Source organism: Python bivittatus, unplaced genomic scaffold (assembly GCF_059951505.1).
Source record: "Python bivittatus isolate LINGU-HERP-01145 unplaced genomic scaffold, Pbiv_v1 ctg000480_np1212, whole genome shotgun sequence".
Lineage (NCBI taxonomy): Eukaryota > Metazoa > Chordata > Lepidosauria > Squamata > Pythonidae > Python > Python bivittatus.
Window position 1 is genome coordinate 21042501 of NW_028277075.1, and position 14446 is coordinate 21056946.

General features: G+C 34.5%; 1 protein-coding gene across 9 annotated transcripts in view; it reads right to left on the reverse strand.

Annotated features, from left to right (window-relative positions):
* MEIS2 (Meis homeobox 2) overlaps nt 1–14446 on the reverse strand; it is a 269315-nt gene that overhangs the window by 235693 nt on the left and 19176 nt on the right. The gene's annotated exons all lie outside the window — the stretch shown is intronic.

The following is a 14446-nucleotide window of genomic DNA, read 5'->3' on the forward strand; positions in this document are numbered from 1 at the left end:
GATCCTTAGCTATCAGTAGCATTTATAAAATTGTAACAGTTGGAACATTAATAAGCATTTCATAACACCTCACTTCACCTCAAATATTCTTTTTGTTGAGTTTATCCATGTTTAAAGGTAAAACAGAAAAATTATATCTGAGAAACTCATTTTTCTATGATGTAGTAAGGTATTTCACTAACACCTCATTTTTCTAGGCCTTTGCAGTATCTTCAAAGAATGTCTAAAATTGGCTTTGGCTGCAAATAAATATATAGATACTATGGCTACAAAATGTATTCTGAGATGACAACTATTATGGTACCAATTAACACCAGTATTCACTTGTGGAAATGCATACATACATAATGAAATATCACATATCATAAGACAGTAGGGATAATGAAGTTTTAAAAGTTGCTAAAATGAAAATAATTGTATAAATACTAGGTGGGCAATCTAATCTACCACCTAATTGAATTTATTAGCTGAATGAAAATTTAATCCAAGCAGGTTGTCCTAACTGTGTTATGCAGTGGACATAAAGTAATTGGGGATGGAATATCAATTACTGGATATTATAAACACATAAATTATATGTAGCATTTATTTTACATAAAGATTTCTGTCCCATTATTCTAATGCATATGCATAATAACAAAAATACAAATAAAGTATTATTTGAAATGTTGATACTTTATGGCACTTCTGTATGAAATGCCGTTGGCTTTATAAATATTTTTCCATTAAAAACACAATTAATTGAATAATTATACATGCTAATTTATCTTACTCATTTTACATGTATATCATCTAGTAACAGGATCAGTCAATATAATGATTAGTGTGTGTAAAGCATTTGAAAAAGATGGTTTGCGGCATGATCAAAGTCTATCTCTTCCAATCATTAAAGCAATCCCTTTTTTGAGGCTCATGGCTGTTGCAGAAGCCGCTCTTACTTTTCTCTACATGTATGACCACATGCAAAGCTTGCAAAAGACATGGTTTCTTTAAAAAAATTCAGAAAGATACTTTGCTCATATTCTTATGTTGCAAAAGCATATCTTTCAAATGTTTTCGCAGCCCTAATGAAGATGTAACTTCCAACATGGGTATAACATAAGACGATGTTGAAACTAGTTGATGGAGATACAGTGGGGCAAAAAAGTATTTAGTCAGCCACCAATTGTGCAAGTTCTCCCACTTAAAAAGATGAGAGAGGCCTGTAATTTTCATCATAGGTATACCTCAAATATGAGAGACAAAATGGGGGGAAAAATCCAGAAAATCACATTGTCTGATTTTTAAAGAATTTATTTGCAAATCATGGTGGAAAATAAGTATTTGGTCAATATCAAAAGTTCATCCCAATACTTTGTTATATATCCTTTGTTGGCAATGACAGAGGTCAAACGTTTTCTGTAAGTCTTCACAAGGTTTTCACACACTGTTGCTGGTATTTTGGCCCATTCCTCCATGCAGATCTCCTCTAGAGCAGTGATGTTTTGGGGCTGTTGCTGGGCAACACGGACTTTCAACTCCCTCCAAAGGTTTTCCATGGGGTTGAGATCTGGAGACTGGCTAGGCCACTCCAGGACCTTGAAATGCTTCTTACGAAGCCACTCCTTCGTTGCCCGGGCGGTGTGTTTGGGATCATTGTCATGCTGAAAGACCCAGCCACGTTTCATCTTCAATGCCCTTGCTGATGGAAGGAGGTGTTCACTCAAAATCTCACAATACATGGCCCCATTCATTCTTTCCTTTACATGGATCAGTCGTCCTGGTCCCTTTGCAGAAAAACAGCCCCAAAGCATGATGTTTCCACCCCCATGCTTCACAGTAGGTATGGTGTTCTTTGGATGCAACTCAGCATTCTCTCTCCTCCAAACATGACAAGTTGAGTTTAGACTAAAACGTTCTACTTTGGTTTCATCTGACCATATGACATTCTCCCAATCCTCTTCTGGATCATCCAAATGCTCTCTAGCAAACTTCAGACGGGCCCAGACATGTACTGGCTTAAGCAGGGGGACACATCTGGCACTCCAGGATTTGAGTCCCTGGCAGCATAGTGTGTTACTGATGGGAGCCTTTGTTACTTTGGTCCCAGCTCTCTGCAGATCATTCACTAGGTCCCCCCATGTGGTTCTGGGATTTTTGCTCACCGTTCTTGTGATCATTTTGACCCCACAGGGTGAGATCTTGCATGGAGCCCCAGATCAAGGGAGATTATCAGTGGTTTTGTATGTCTTCCATTTTCTAATTATTGCTCCCATAGTTGATTTCTTCACACCAAGCTGCCTGCCTATTGCAGATCCAGTCTTCCCAGCCTGGTACAGGTCTACAATTTTGTTTCTAGTGTCCTTCAACAGCTCTTTGGTCTTGGCCATAGTGGAGTTTGGAGTGTAACTGTTTGAGGTTGTGGACAGGTGTCTTTTATACTGATAACAAGGTCAAACAGGTGCCATTACTACAGGTAACGAGTGGAGGACAGAGGAGCCTCTTAAAGAAGTAGGCCCTCTTAAAGAAGTAGGAGCCTCTTAAAGAAGTAGGCCCTCTTAAAGAAGTAGGAGCCTCTTAAAGAAGTAGGCCCTCTCCTAACCCTGCATTAGACAACGGCTTAACTACCCCAAATGATAGTCCTATAGTACAGCCAATTCATGATTGGTCTTTAGGGTCTCATTGTATGTTTACAACAGAGTTGGTTGAAACTGGAGTAGACCTAGCCAAAGAATATGCCCTTTTTGATCAACAAACTTACATGTCATCAACGAATTATACCCCCACAGAGAGGAACTGGTCGGTACAGGGAGGTGAGGAGACTGAAGATATAAATGACTCCCCAACTCCAGGTTTTATAACTGGAATATGGACAATAACTTGCCATCTCAGCCTTATAGCTCTTCTAAAGACATTCCAATAATTTATTTGATCCTGTTCATCTACCTTATCCTTTGCCTTCTCTTTTTTCTATTTCTTTCAACCTTGCCAGGCACAATCATTTCTTTCTAATCTACCATATGCTTCTATCACATATCTAAAATTGTGTGTGTTTCTGCCTGTTGATCTTCACCTTGAGAAATCAATCAGTTTATTTCTAGCCCATGGTAGTCTTAGTAACTATCTTAAATCCATAATTTAAAGATACCTACAGCTGTATGGAAAAGGCACCCCTGGTCAAATAGTATGTTTTACTGAATCTCTATAACTGAAAACTGACACAACCAGTAAATGGTAATTCAACATGAAATCTTTCTGAAAATGTGAACGTATATTTAACTACTTATTGAGAGTTGTTGACAGTTGGGCAAGTTTAATAAATTATTATTATTATTACTTATATGTAGTTGTTTACAGATTTAAAATAATAAATCAGTGAATATGGCAGATGCAGATATGTGGGCACCCACCTAATTAATTCAATATTATCTTTTTTGTTTTTGTGGTCTTTTTTTTTTTAACAATATTGTTACTTGGTAATAAGGCCCAAAAGGTGATTGCTCTGTTAGGCCTACAAATACCTTGACTCTTCTAACCTCTCAAGTTGTGATTGTTGTTCTGCTACAATCTTGAACTCCTCTAAGCAGTTGCCTAAACAATTGAAAGTGAATTTTTGCAAAGCAGGAGAAAGCTATAAAAAATCTTCAATCACTTCCAGCTAGCAATTTCAACTGTGAGAAATATTAAGAAATTTGTCTTACATGGAATTGCTGAAGTTAAGCAAGATCTAGAAGTCCAAAAACATCTCTGCTAGCACTGCTTGAAAATGAGTCAGTTCTATATAATCTAACCCATAGATCACTACAACTGACTTGCTCAAAAGTTTAGATGACATTGGAGGTATTGGTCCATAGGACCTTAGAAAGCATTGCTTATACAATAACAAACTGTGTGGGAGAGTTTTCAAAAGGAAACCTTTTCTACAACCATGTCACAAAAGTCATTGTCTAATGTATGCAAAAAAATACCTGACAAGACTAAAGCATTTAGACTCCTGAAATAAACTGTTTGGCCACAACCACATAAGATACATTAGAAGTAACGAGGATGAAGCATTTGAAGAAAGAACTCCATAACAACCATTAAGTACTGGGGTTGTGTGGCAGCTTGTGGCACAGGAAACAGAAAGGAAGAAGGAATAATTGATTCAACAAAGTATCAACATATCCTAGAAAATAATCAGCTAAGAACTGAAGCTGAAAAGAGGCTGAGTATTTCAACAAACAATGACCTAAAACATACGTCCAAATGAATCAAGAAAAACTTCCATGAAAAAAAAATAAAGGTTTTGGGATGGCCTTCATAGTCTCCAGACTTAGACTATGGTGACCTGGGAATTCACAGAATATTTGGCACCTTTTAAGAATTAGGGTTTAGAAAACATAAATGGTAAGTTATGCCAGAGGGACCTTCTGAGGGGCCATGTATAAATTTTGGATCACAAACTAGTCCTGAGGAATAGTTTTATACCCAAGACAAGGTGTGCTGGCAAGTGTAATCTATATCATATCTTAACTTGTATAGATATGTTTTATCCTACCTTCCGAACACCAACCATTGGAAATCAGTTATTTAAAACAGCTGTGATCTGACTCAGTATATTAGCTCTGTGTCATGCATATATTGTGCACACATGCACACACACACAATTTTAAAAGAAACAGTTGTTTTATCAAAGACAGATACTAAAAATAACCAAAACATGTTGTTATAGTCTGTGCTGTACACTTATAATGTCTTCCCAACCACTCCAGAGGGCTGTCACAGAGGGCTGTCAAGTATTATATAGTCAAAAATCAATTGGAAATCGGCACGATAAGACAATGTAAGTTGCCCTGTAATAGCCATAAGACCCTTAAGGCTTATACTGGTCCCATGGCTATACAGATTCCTTTCATCTACCACACCATCCTACAGATATCTCATCTCACCTTCCTGATCATTTTAGACATATCTGTGTGTCGTCTGCCTAGTGCTTTCACTTTATACTTAGAGCAGGTGACAGCTATCTTGAACTGAATAAAAAAAATGAGAGACCAGAAATGCTATTAGCATTATTTAATTTTTTTATCTATTTAATCTATTAACTGATTCTAAATATAAGTGCTTTCACATCTAAGAGCAAGTGTCATAAATCAATATTATTTCCATGTTCTATCTCTAACTTGGCAATTGTGCTTACATTTCTATACATCTAATGATTTAGTAGAGGGGGATATGGTACTGTTTAGATTTCTTTATAAATGACATCTTTTCATATATTTACTTATGTGACACATTTATTTTTAATATTTCATTTAATATTTTAAACAATGCCTATTCTTTATTTATACTACAACTTTGAAAATTAACTTAAGAATTGCATCTCTGTGTCTTTGCTTTACAGCCTTAGCATTTTTACCTTAACTGAGACATCTAAGTATTTATTTAAAAATTCTGTGCTAAATATTTAGCAAAAACATTATTCAGAAAACCCTTATTATAGGATATAACTTTTAATTATGGCAACTGTTGACAAATGTTCTGCCTCAAAAGCAATAAACCATGGCTTTAACAGGACACACACACTGATCTCTATGAGTGAAGGAATAACTAATTGGAAGTTAGATACATTGCGATTATCAGCTTGTTTATGATATAAGGGAGTACTCCTTTGAATGGCACTTTAATTTCTTCCCTGATTGGGATGTTAAAACAGAGCTCCCACACCCTTTGCTTGCAAGGGTTTGTATATTATTTTTAAAGCAGATATCAATGTCATGCTATGATACGTCACAGGAAGCTGAGTCAATTGTATCATTCTATTTTGAAATCTCACCTTTCCTTTTGACATAAAATATCAAATGTTTACTGCTACTAGATTGAATGTTAGTATATATACCTCTCTGAACTGTCATTAAGAACGTTAGACTGTCCCAGTTAATATTAAATGTTTCTATGGTGCTAAAACAACCCAGGCTATTCAAATAGGTATTTGCAAACCTGCTCATGAATATGAGACTTAATGATACAAAAATGGCATAGAAATTCACAAACCTCTGAATGTTTAGCCAGAAAAGGCAAAAATAGTATTGAGGGGAGGAAATACAGAAGAAAAAGTATGGCATTAGCTGTCTGTCATGGGTCATGTTTTTAAATCCAGGACATGTAACACAGCAACAAGAGCTGATCATTTTGTTTAATCACCTTTTGGATTTTTGCCAGATGGTCTCTATTGAGAGTGCTGCAAATAGAGAGAGATGAACTGCATCTAACATGCCACTAGAGCTTTCCTGTAAATGTCTGAGAACTGAATCCAACGAGAATTTAGTCTCAGAGCAGAAAGGGATACATTTAAAAACTATGTGCATTAACTATACTTTTCCCCATAGAATCCTCACTTCGCATGAATAATTTACCCACTCTTATGTTAATGGGATCATGAAAGTATCCCTCTGTCTTTAGTGCAGCTATTCTCAGCTTTCAGTAATTACCCCACCCAGTGAAAATAACATGGCTCCTGCATTTGAACATCCTACTAGTGCCTGACAATTAGAAAGATCATGGCTGACAGTAGAATGGTCCAAAAAAATGGTCAGAGCCCAAGTTGCCTGAGGGAAATTTTGGGGAAGAGAAATTCCACTGTCAACATTTCTTTAGTTGCTAGGATGAACACAGTAAAAAGAAATAGCATTTCTCCCTCTCTCAGTCACAGTCTTTCTCTCAAACAATATTTACTGATAAAGCAAAAAAGAGAAACCTATTATAAGCTAACTATAATTTTACAGCAGACAGAATTAAGAAATTTAAATACAGAAGACTTTAACTTCTGTAGAAGACAGAAGACAGTTAACTTTTCCATCTTAGATTTTTTACACTTAAATTTTAGACAAATGCTATTTTAAACTTTGGAAGGCTTTTACATGCTAAAAAATAGACAATTATAAACAGCTAGTCTTTGACCTCTGCCCATAACACTAATGCTAGGTAGTTCACTGCGTTAAAACTATCAGGCTGAAACATCTGGGAAAGAAAGCTATGAAACAGCAGGGAATGTGGCTGGTTTATTGTTTATCTTTTGTTTATGAGGCAGTATTCAAGTTTAATTACTACTCTAAATTAAACCCTAACAGGCATCAGGAGACATCCCTTTAGTCAAGTTAAGTTTAAAGAATTCAGAGACTCTAATACTAGGTTTTTCAAATAATTTAACATAGGTAAGACTAGAAATTCAGAAAAACATTGCAGCATTTATCTGTAATATGGGAAAGTACTGAATTATGGAAGCATTCATATTTTAACAGTAACTTATACTACAACAATTAGAAATGCAAAAGTGTCAAACAGTTTTGGGCACACAAGGCAGATTAAACATCTTGGAAGATAGGTATTGTACTCATAAACAAATATGCACATAAGAACATCAAATATCAAGGAACATACTGTCCTCAGCTCATTAATACTGTTCAATTATTTTCTCTAAGAAGCCTGGTAGAGAAACCAGGGTTTTAAAAATATATATTTGTGTATTTTTTCTAATAGTGACCATTTTAGGATTAGTTAAACTGTAGGAAAATACAAAGTCAAAAACAGCTTTTAAGATATTATTCTAGTTGGCATCTATCATATAATATTTAGACTTTTTTTCAATAAAAGCATTCCATTGATAGAAATCCTAAGTATAAATAATAACATTTTCAAAAGTGTGTTTGTATGGGGGATTTTATTTTATTTTATTTTAAATAGCCCATAGTTCTGAACGATGTGTGTAAACCTAGCAGCTAAAATGAATCATATTTTAAGAGCTCAAGAACCTCTAAGTTTAATTTCAATAAAAGACAAGAATTTGTTGCTTTTACCAGTATAAATATAAAATTGTACAGTAAGTAGAAGAAAACTACAATAAAAATCTAACCTAAGTGATTATTAATAGAGAGGAATATACAAAGTACCAAAAGTAAAGGTATGAAGAGTAAGAATAAAAAAAAAAGAGGAAGGTAGGTAGTTAGCTTAATAAATTGCTAATGTCTTTAGCTCAGTTTGTCTTGGCAATTTAATAGTTAATTAGCATGCAGGATGTGTAGTGTGAGCTCAGCAGTTACTGGGCCAACTGTCTCTGTATTTCTGGGAATTCTGCCTATTCACAGTACAGAGATTGTTCAATTAATGCAAAATGTACAAAATGAATTTTATAAAAATGAATTGCAAAGAAAACCCCATTACAATGATTTTACTGCAAAGATGTCAACATCAATTTTTCTCTCATGTGTAACTAATAATTAAAACAGCATATTTCATTTGCTTATGACTATTTATTTTATACTGGCACATCAAAATATTGAAACACAAAGTTATCTCTTTTCTTATTCATTGCCACTGAACACACATTATTGTTTAAACCAGGAAAAAAAAAAAACCAAGCTTGGGAAGAAATCTTTAAATCAAAGGTTCATCAATAGTCTCCAATTTAGAAGCATCTCAGTTACAGCAATAGGAGCAACAGTATTTTTAGAACATTGAGAAGTTTAATCTTACCATAGCTCCCATTCATGATAGAGATGATTAATGCATGTCAACATAAGGGCAGCCTCTCAATATGCGCAAGAAAAAAAAGTGTTTTATAAAATCTGTTTCTCTGCTTTCATTCATACATCATGGCTTTCTCATCAGAGGAAAAGAAAGAACAGCAGGACCTGGACAAGGCACTGGATACACTCAATTCTGGAAAGCCAGACCCTAATGTCCGTGCATGGCAGAAATAAGCTCCATAGCAACTTATTTGGCACCCATGGATTTTGATACAAAAACCACTCAGCCCAGAAGTGTGTTGAATCCTCCACACAGATACCCAAAGGGCAGAAAGGCAGAGGGATGTTATTTTGCTTGAAAAAGCACATAATGATCTACATGGGAATAATGATTCACTCAGGAATAGCATATTGCTCCTGAATAGCCCAGTTTCTACAACTAGTTATGATCGTCAATTGTACTCAAATAAATTACCATATATGTCTTGTACTTAAACCTCTGCATAAAAGTACTCAAACACTGGAAAATCTTCTGTTACAATCTTTCTTCCACGCCTTTTCTTACTATCAGGAAACACTTAATGTTTTCTAGACCTGAAAATGCTTTACTGCTAGTCCTCTGGATTGTGACTACTGGTACAGGTAGTCCCTGGGTTAAGAACACCTGGTTTAAGGACAACCCATAGTTAAGAATGGAGTAAAATGATCTAGTTAATCTTAACGACATCTTTAGTGCAATATAAAATTTTATTGTATCTTGTTAGTACTGCAAAAAACCTGTAATTAGAATTAGTTTATTTATTTCATTGTTATTATAACAAATAAAGAGAATTAAAACTTTTCATCCTTTATTTTCATCCAACAAAACTCTGCCCCAAAAATTTTTAGCTCATTGAAAATGCATAATGGAATATATCCATGGACACACACATGCACAGAGTGTCTCATTTATGCAAATGTTCAGTTTTCAGTACAGGTAGTCCCCGGGTTAAGAACACCGAGTTTACAGACAACCTGTAGTTAAGAATGGAGCCCACTGTAGCAAAATTCGAGTTAAATACACAATGATTTGAGTTAAATACACAGTGGTTCGAGTTAATTGCACAATACTACTTAAACAGTATTATACAATAATACTATTCTGGCTTACATACAAATCCAACCTAAGGACAGACCTTGGGAATGGAACTCGTTCTTAAACTGGGGACTACCTGTATTTAATAAAAAGGTAAAAATAACTCCCTAAGATTGGAAGGTATGTTTTCTCTTTTTATTTCATGTCTAGGTTTAAAAAATAGTTATTTTATATAAGTTTAGGTTACATATTCATAAAAAGAACAATTTGCATTTTAAGTACATATCAACATGAATATACCTTGACATTTCTAATATGCATCAATTTAAAGAGCATGGGATAACTACATATGATATTAGTCACTTTCATATGAACTTTATCATGGAGCAATAATCTTTCCCACCCAAAACATACTTTGGACAAGTCATAAAACACCAAGCTACCCAAAGTAATATTTAAGGTCTTTTTCAGATATAAATTGACACATGAACCTTTCTTTAACTCTATACAGGCCTAATTGGATTCAATATTTTCACATTTGGACCTAATATTCTGTCATATGCTGCTTTTAACAACTATACAATTGTTCTGTTATTTTTACATTTCTTAAGAACATTCTTCCACCCTGATTTGATGGCATAAATGCTAAGGACTTTTCCAAATATGAAGAAATTCCTCAAGAGTCAGTATCTGAATAATTCTATCAGAAGCAATATTAAGAGGAGAACACATTTCCTAGCACAGTTTCAACTATAGAAAAGAACCAAACACTTCAAATTCTGAAAAGTTACTTCTTCCCTCCAAGCTAGTCAGGCTAAATTTTAAAAATTTAAAACACCATCACATGGTAGCCACCTAAGCTTAACATTGGGCTTCAAGCACAAAATCTGTCCCTTTAAATATATAACAGCAACAATAATCTGAATTCATTTATTAAAATATTTTATTCATATTTGTCCTGTATCACTAGATGGGAGGGATAATAATCAATAAAACAATTTTTAAAAATCTACATACAAGAAAAATCTGCAAGGTGAAGTAGCTACTGAATGTTGAGATACATAACGGGTCAGTAAACTGTGTTGCTTGTGCTTGTTGAAGCAACGTCTTAGCAGCCAGTCCTTACAGTGGGTGGCAATAACCGTGTTCCATATGACTAGTTTCACTTTCTATTTCTATTCATCCCAGATTTGACAATTAGAACTTGCCCAGCGTTATCCAAGGGAGCTTCAGTGACACTGGTTTGAACAACAACAAAAAAAGGGAAAGTCCACACAGTTTTAAATATAAAATCAGACTGATTTCATATTTTCATACATAACCCTTACTTGCTCACATCTGAAGTACCCAATAAAGGATAGAAAAATATGAGGAAAAACATAACCATCACTACAGTATACACAGTGTAAACTGTTAATTTTTAAAGCAGTGATTTTTCAAAGGCATTTTCACTTTATTTTATACAGAAAAAGGAAAATGTAGTACCCAAAAGACTTTTACCAGACAAGTAGTTGGATGATAAAGCTGCACATACCTTTTGAAAGGTTGATTTGGGTTTTACACACATACAGTACTGCCTAGCAAAGAATCTTCCTTCTCTCCTCCCCTTCTCACAGTCTTTTCTTGCTATCTCTCTTCCATAACTCAACTAACCCAACAAAACCAGCCAGTTTTAAATTTCAGTTGGGACCTCAGTGACCTGTTAATGAATCTACAGAGAGGAGGAAAAACTCACTGTGTTGAGTTATGCCTGGTGTTGCTAGCTGGAGTCAGAAATGCTTGAAGCGTTAACGTAATTGGAAGAATGTGAAAAATGAAGCGTTGGGCTCCTGAGCAAAGTGAAAGGTCAAAGCAAGACTTACACAAAACAAGTCTCTGGAAGATGGCCTCATTATACCATTAAATCAGTTTCTTTCCTCCCTTTCCCCCACCCAGTTTTCTTCCTTTGTAAAATGTTTCAGTGTTTTACTTCTATTAATAGGTTTAATTAATCATTCTAATCTTTAAATAAACAAGTTAATAAATGCATACAACAAAAGAAAGCTAAGTATATTTAACTTTTTGGTCTTATTTAGAATAATACTGTCTGAAACAATTTTGCCTCTGTGGATCTGAACTATGGTAAGGTGGTAACTGGTTTACAGCATACTAATGCAGCCATTATACCATTACAATGTATAGTATAGTTTACTTGAATAACCAATATGACATGCTAAAAAAAACCTCATAGAACCCAGCTAATATAATTAGGATTATCTTTCACTGAACAGTGCTCAAAGCCTTTAACTCTTCCAGTACCAGCATTTAAATTAATTCGATTGTATCTTTCACTACATTAACACTTTTTCATGCTATCAGGGTGCTCTACAGCTTTTTTATAAAATATAAATATTCCATTTTTTCTTTTGCACATGTATCTTTTTCCATTTTAGAAAGAAGGATTTTGGCAATAAACTTTGTTACATTCTGCTCCCAAGTTTATCAAGTTCCATATGGGTATCTGGAACATAAATGTAGAAGGCTCAACTATTCCAGTGTTGTTCACCTCCCTAGGACACACATACAATGAATATATGCAATGAAAAACATATTAATGATTGTAACATAGTATTTCTTGTTTTATCAAACTATAGGAAAGTTGGGGAAGCAGATGATGATGTAAAGCCTACAAATAAACACAGAAAGTGTATGAAACAGATATTAGTGTATGTGCATACAGACTTAAGAAAGAAGGAATTCAAATTCAAATTATTGTATTAGAACACAAGAGGAGTAAAAATAGGATAAGAAAAGTCTGAGAAAGATAGAAACTACTAATACTTGCTTATCAGTGCATTCTAATATAGCACTAACCATTTTGTATAGTTCTTTATCCCAAGAAATTTTTATTGACGTTTTAGTTGCCAAGAAAATTGCACGGACATGTCTGTGAAATCACCATAGTCAAGCTCAGTTTGAAGGAGGTTTTACTTCAGAATCCTATAGGAAACAACTTCAAACAACCCATTCCCGGTACAGTCAAATGGAAATGGGGCTGGCCAGGTCTCAGGGATTGGAAAAGAGGGGTTTGAATATTTATCATAAATAATAATAAAAAAATTCTTAGATTCCCACATTCTTCCTGTATTAAATTAAGTAACAAGGTAACAATCTGGACTTGGAAGAGCATACTGTTTGATGAAAAGTATTTGTTTCTGAACATAATATAAACACTGTTGAGACATTACTGCATCTGACTTCTAAGTCAATGGAAAGTTTTAAAAGGTAGCAATACTTGCATTGTCGAAGGCTTTCACGGCCGGCATACGATGGCTGGTGTGGGTCTTCCGGGCTGTGTGGCCAAAACTTCAAGAACACGGCCACACAGCCCGGAAGACCCACACCAGCCATCGTAGCAATACTTGTTCAAAACAGTCTTTTGAAAACTATTTCTTTTTTTAAAGAAAACATGTGTTCTTTCAATTGTCTGGTTTTGTTACAAAAAGCAGCTATACAACTGAATAAGGGATCCATTATGCAGAGACATAATCCCTTGCTCCAGAACCACCACACCAACCAAGATTATTTCTCCAAACCACTAGGAGGTGTTCTTTTTGTTTTGTTTTGCTTTTTGCTGAATGGCTAATACCAGCTTGTATCTGCATGTGATTTGAATCAGGGCCATTGCCTGTGGCAAGATTTAAATACTCTCTGTGCCACATCATAGCTGAGCCCCAAATCACACCATGTAGTATGTGGCTGGATACCTTAACCTAAACTTTCCCACAATTGTGCCTCTACTCTTGGAAAGAGAAGTGAAAAAAACCACTGGACAGCTATTACCAATGATGCTCCTGATTTATGGAACAGAGATAAATAAGCACAGAGCATTTGTTGCTTGTAGGACATGGAAATTTAGCTATTTCCATGTACCCATTAATCTAGTTTAATGATCATGGAGTTCATCCAGGAATTATACACATTCACAACACTTATTGGTATTTATACATATATAATCATGTAGATATGTTGCTCATACCAATTATTGCAATTGGTATGAGCAAGCTTCAAAAGAAGCTTCTGAAATATAAAATTTAAATATGTTGAACAAATTATACAAGGCAAATCTATTTTCGCTCATATGAGGGCAAGCACATCTTCTCTAAATATTTGGTTTCTATATAGATAACTGGCACCAATAATATACTTTCTTAAACAGAAGTTATAACATTGTAAAGAAGGTAGGACAGTTTTGAAAGAACTAAATTATTAGAACTGGAAGGTTGTCAAATATCCAATTTAATATTTGCAAAGAGATCAAGAGCTAAACTTTAAAGATTTTCTCTGTTAAGTTCAATAATTAAATATGATTTTAAAAATAAACTTGATTATACAAAACTGGCAGCATTAATAAAGTGTTAAACTGCATTCCAGTCCCAATTTAACAGGGAGTAAATCCAATTTAATTCAATGGAACTTATTTCTGAAGAGCCATGAACAGCCCCATTAACTGTATAAAACTTTCATGTTAACCATATTGGACTAGGACTATAACTATGATGGACACAGTACCTATGTCTTATACCACAGTCCTAAAAATGTTATCTGTTATAACTAATTGATTACTCATTTATATAACTAATTTAAACTTAGCCCATTTCCAATTAAACTGGTGTAAGTGGAAATATTAAGTAGCAATCCACAAGCAACTCATTACAAAAGGTATTCTTAATTTTAATAGACTACTTTGAAATAAAATCTACTGTGGATTTCAGACCATTCAATAATTGCATGTATGTTTTGTCTGTGGATGAGTTAAAATTTTGTTTGTTTTCTTCCTGTTGCTGGCTTAAGAACATTTCAACTGGCTTGAAAAGCCTTTTTTTAGTTGACAGTAATATTTTTT